This window comes from Anabrus simplex, chromosome 11 (assembly GCF_040414725.1).
Source record: "Anabrus simplex isolate iqAnaSimp1 chromosome 11, ASM4041472v1, whole genome shotgun sequence".
NCBI classification, from domain to species: domain Eukaryota; kingdom Metazoa; phylum Arthropoda; class Insecta; order Orthoptera; family Tettigoniidae; genus Anabrus; species Anabrus simplex.
In genome coordinates, this window is record NC_090275.1 from 124,096,145 (window position 1) to 124,102,144 (window position 6,000).

Consider the following 6,000-nt stretch of genomic DNA (forward strand, 5'->3'; position numbering starts at 1 on the left):
CGTGAGAAGCGGGGTTTCATCCCACGCCAAATAAGTGGTCCGAGACCGGCAATCAGCTCCGTAGAAGAGTTGGCATTTAAGGCTTGTGTTGGTGCTCCTCTCCGCCTTCACAAAGCGGAACCAACGACTTGTTCGCGGAATATGCTACAAGGCAAACATAAATGATGAATACGAGTGGAGTAATTAAACATTGTTTAAACTTTGAAGTGTGATTCGAAACCAAGCCCACACAAGTGGGGTGCTTCCTGAACATAGCGCCTTATACCGCTCGGCCACCCAGACAAGTGCCCGTTGATGTTGCTGTCCGCAATCATAAGCAGACCGATCGACTTGCACGCAAAGAAGCTACAAGTCAATATTGGTGTAGAATTCAGGGATGAGGGAGACAGTTTCCGGTATCCCAGAATAAATGCTGCGTCAGAATTTCGACATGAACCTACGGACAAAGAAGTGGACTGCGACCAGAAAGCAGCACTTTGTAACGCTCGGTGCAGCTTGACAATGGCATTTTATGTTGCTCTCCGCTATCTTCAGCAGACCCAACCTCTGCGCTCGTAATAGAATACAACTTAAGTATTGATGTAGAATACAGATAGCAGGGACTCACTTTCCGGTATCCTTGTTCGCGTAACAAGTTACAAAGCAAACATAGCTGTTTAATTCGAGTTTAATAATTAAACTTCCTTATCCAAAAAAAAAAAGCTATGTCTGATTTGGGATTGGTGTAGAATTCAGACAGGAGGGAGTTAGTTTCAGGTATTTTCTAGAAAATACGCTGCATTATAAGTGGGATTTGAACCCACGCGTATAGAAGTGGGCTGCGACCGGCGATCATACCGTAGACCAGTCGGCCATTCAGGCTTGTGTTGCTCTTCCTGTCCGCCTTCACAAACCGCAACCAGCGACTTGTTCGCGGAATAAGCTTCAAGGCAAACATAGCTGATGAATTCGAGTGGAATAATTTAACTTCCTTATCCAAGAAAAAACGCGATGTCTGAAGCGGGATTCGAACCCAAGCCCACAGAAGTGGGGTGCTTCCTGAACGCATCGCCTTATACTGCTCTGCCACCCTGACAAGTGCTCGTTGAAGTTGCTCTCCGCTATCATAAGCCGACCCAACGACTTGGATATGGTAGTTTAATTACTACACTCGAATTCATCAGCTTGTAGCTTAACACGCGAACAATTCGTTCGGTCCGCTTCGTGAAGGCGGAGTGGAACAGCAACACAAGCCTGAATGGCCGACGGGTCTACGGCACTGATCGCCGGTTCAGTCCACTTCTATACGAGTGGGATCAAATGGTGTGAGGCTCTGCAATAGCGTCACCAAGGTTCTTTGGATGATCACCCTCCCCAACATGATCTGGTGTATAGGCCTCATAGGGTCGTTCTGACGTATCGGCGTCACCTGTGTGCTCTAGAGCATATGTCTCATCAGTGTGCGTTCGTCCTTCAATATTTCACCCTTCCCGGTGTGCTATGGTGCGTCGTTCTAATTGATGTTCTCTGCAGCTTCAGCCCGACCTGTGCTTTGGTGTTTTAGGCTACCCAGGTAAATTTGACGAGCCTTCCCAATGTTGTCTCGTGCATTAGCGTTACCAGTATGCTCTGCCTGAATACCCTTCCCAGTATGGTCTGGTGAATATGCCTCTCAAGTTTTTGCTCTGGCGCATCATCCGCAGCTCCCTACTCTGGTCCATCAGTGTCATCAGTGCGATCTGGAGCATGAACCTCCTCAGTGCGGTCTGGTGTATTATCCACCCTAAGGTCATATATTGCATCGCCTTCAACATTGCGCTCTCTCCCATCAGTGTCCCCAATGTGCTCCGATGTATAAGCACCCATTGAACTATGGTCAAGCAGCTCCTCCGGTGTGCTGCGCGGTGTCAGCTCCACAGTGCTCTGTGGTGTATCGGCGCCCCGAGTGTGGTTAGGTACATCAACCTTCCCAGTGTGGGCTGCCCTACAAGCATCACAGTTTGCCTCTGGCGATTCGGCCTCACCAGTGTGTTCTGGTTACCCGTGAGTTTTTCTGGTCCATCTAATTCAATTTACCCCAGAGAACCAAATGTTCAGCAACCATCTTGTCTGGGGTCAGCAACTATTCCGTCCCCTTATCTCCTGTGTCTCCCCTGTGCCATTTTTCTCCGTAAGAGCCTATATATAGAGGCAATGTTGCGCACGTGCCCACGTGCTAGCTTCCTTTCGCACACGAACCCATGTGCTACCTTTCTCTATAAGAGCCTATGTATAGCCGACCATCTTGCGCAGTAGCCCTTAGCCCACGTGCAAGGAGAGAGTCCCATAAGAGTCTATGTATAGCGGCCTTCTTGCGCATTAGCCCCTAGTCCAGATTTTCCATTTCATCCTTCCTCAGTTTGGTCTAGTCCATCATCCTCCACACTGTGGTCTAAGGTGTTAGCCTCTGTATCGTGTTCTAGGAGATCAGCCTACAAGTGTTATTTAGTGCAAATTTCTTCCTCAGCGTGGTCCTCTGCAACAGCGTCACCGACGTGCTCTGGTTGTTCACCCTCCCCAGCATGATCTGGTGCATTTGCCTCATACGGTCGTGTTGGCGTATCGGCGTTCCCAGTGTGCTCTAGTATATCACACTCACTCCTTGGACTAGTTGTACAGATTGCCCAGTGTGCTCTAGAACATCTGTCTCATCGGTGTGCGTATGTGTAATCGTCCCTACTGTCCTTCAGTATTTCAGCCCTCCCTGTGTGCTATGGTGCATCGTTCTAACTGATGTTCTGTGCAGCTTCAGCAGATAGCGGCTATGTGAACTGCCATTATCTCCCGGTCAATCTACTTAAATTTATTCTCATATAACCATTGTTCAGTATACATCTAGTCCCAGAAGAGGGTATGTATAGCGGCCTTCTTGCGCATTAGCCCCTGGTCCAGATTTCCCATTTTATCCTTCCGCAGTTTGGTCTAGTCCATCGTCCTCCACACTGTGGTCTAAGGGTTTAGCCTCTGTATTGTGTTCTAGGAGATCAGTCTACAAGTGTTATTTTGTGCATCATCTTCCTCAGTCTGGTCCTTTGCAACAGCGTCACCGTGGTGCTCTGTTTGTTCAACCTCCCCAGCATGATCTGGTGCATTTGCCTCATAGGGTTGTACTGGCGTATCGGCGTTCCCAGTGTGCTCTAGTATATCAGCCTGACTCCTTGGTCTAGTTGTACAGATTGCCCAGTGTGCTCTAGAACATCTTTCTCACCGGTGTGCGTATGTGTAGTCGCCCCCACTGTCTTTCAGTATTTCAGCCTTCCCTGTGTGCTATGGTGCATCGTTCTAACTGATGTTCTCTGCAGCTTCAGCCCGACTTGTCCTTCGGTGTTTCAGGCAACCCAGGTGTGTTCGATGAGCCTTCCCAATGTTGTCTCGTGCATTATCGTTACCAGTATGCTCTGCCTGAATACCCTTCCCTGTATCGTCTGGTGAATATGCCTCTCAGGCTTTTGTCTGGCGCATCGTCTTCAGCACCCTGCTCTGCTCCATCAGTGTCATCAGTGCGGTCTGGTGCATGAGCCTCCTCATTGCTGTCTGGTGTATTATCCACCCTAAGGTCATATAGTGCATCGCCTTCAATAGTGCGCTCTCTCCCATCGGTGACCCAATGTGCTCCGGTGTATGAGCACCCATTAAACTATGGTCAAGCAGCTCCTCCGGTGTGCTGCGGGGTGTCAGCTCCACAGTGCCCTGTGGTGATTCAGCGCCCCGAGTGTGGTTTTGCAAATCAGCCTTCCCAGTGTGGGCTGCTCTAGAGGCCCACTGTTTGCCTCGGCGCTTCGGCCTCACCAGTGTGTTCTGGTTACCCGTGTGTTTCCTTGGTACATCTAATTCAATTTAGCCCATAGAACCAAATGTTCAGCAAACATCTTGTCTGGGGTGTCTTAGCACTAGGAAGTTGCACGCGGCCTCCATCCTGCGATCAGCCCCTATTCCGTCCCCTTATCTCCTATGTCTCCCCTGTGCCATCTTTCTCCATAAGAGCCTATGTATAGCCGCTATGTTGCGCACGTGCCCATGTGCTAGCTTCCTTTTTGCTCACGAACCCCTGTGCTACCTCACTCTATTATAGCCTATGTATAGCCACCATCTTGCGCAGTAGCCTTTAGCCACGGTGCAAGGGTAGAGTCCCAGAAGAGCCTATGTATTAGGCCTTCTTGCGCATTAGCCCCTGGTCCAGATTTCCCATTTTATCCCTCGCCAGTTTGGTCTCGTCCGTTCGTCGTCCTCCACACTATGGTCTAAGGTGTTAGCCTCTGTATTGCGTTGTAGGAGATCAGCCAACAAGTGTTATTTATTGCATCATCTTCCTCAGCGTGGTATTATGCAAAAGCGTCACCGACGTGCTCTGGTTGTTCACCCTCCCCAGCATGATCTGGTGCAGATGCCTCATAGAGTCGTACTTACGTATCGGCGTCCCCAGTGTGCTCTAGTATATCAGAAGTGGGCTGCGACCTGAACAAGGCGCCTTATACTGCTCGGCCACCCAGATATATGCTCGTTGATGTTACTCTCCGCTATCATAAGCAGACCCAACGACTTGCTCGCGTATTAAGTTACAAGTCAATATTGGTGTAGAATTCAGAGAGGAGGGACTGAGTTTCCGGTATCCCAGTAAAAAAATGCTGCGTCAGAATTTCGATATGAACCCAAGGGCAAAGAAGTGGACTGCGACAGGAAATCAGCACTTTATACCGCTCGATGCCACCCTGGCAAAGGCAATTGATGTTGCTCTCCGCTATCTGAAGCAGACCCAACGTCTTGCGATCTTAATAACTACTACTCAAGTATTTGAATAGGTAGATTCAGACAGGAGAGACACGTGGAAAGCGTGATTTGGTCCCACGCCTAAAGAAGTGGTCTCCGACCGGAGAGCAGCGACGTAGACCAGTCGGCCATTCAGTCTTGTGTTGCTGTTCCTCTCCGCCTTCACAAAGCTTACCCAGCGACTTGTTCGCGTAATAACCTACAAGGCAAACATAGCTGATGAATTCGAGTGAATGAATTAAACTTCCTTATTCAAGGAAAAAAGCGATGTCCAAAACCACAGAAGTGGTCTGCGACCTGAACGCAGAGCCTTAAACGCTCGGCAACCCTGACATGTGCTAGTTGTTGATCTAGCAGGCCCAATGACTTTCTCGCGTAATAAGCTACAAGTCATAATTGGTGCAGAATTCAGAGAGGAGGGAGTCAGTTTCCGGTTTACCAGAAAAAATGTTGCGACAGAATTTCGATAATGAAACCACGGACAAACTAGTGGAGAAGGAATTAGACTGCGTCCAGAAAGCAGCACTTTATAACGCTCGGTGCCACCCTGACAATGGCATTTGATGTTGCTCTCCGCTATCTTAAGCAGACCGAACGATTGAGCTCGTAATAAAATACAACTCAAGTATTGGTGTAGAATTCAGACAGGAGGGAGTCACTTTCCGGTATCCTAGAAGAAAAAATGCGTCATAGGCTACAAGTGGAGAATTGGTGGAGAATTCGGGGTGTCTTAATCCAGTTTTCAGTATCAAAGAAAAGAAGATCAGATGCAGGATTCGAAACTGTGGCCACAGGAGTTGACTGCGAATTGGGAATCGAACGCACGCCTTCAAAGGTGGACTTCGACATGAACCCGGCACCGTAGACCAGCCGGGATTTCCTGAGCAGACTTAACGACCTGTTCGCGTAATAAGTTACAGGCAAGCATAGATGATGAATTACAGTGGAGTAATTCAATTTCCTTATCCTAGAGAAAAAAGCGTTATAATGGGATTCGAACCAACACACACAGAAGTGGACTGCGACCAGTGAGGAGCATTTTGTACCACTGTGCCACCCTGACATGTGCTGCGGATCTTGCTCACCGCTTTCCTAAGCGGACCCAAAGTCTTGCGCGCGTAATAAGCTAAGACGCAAGTATTGGAGTAAAATACAGACAGTAATACAGACAGTAGGGTACCAAGAAAAAAAGCTACGTGTGAAGTATGATTTCAA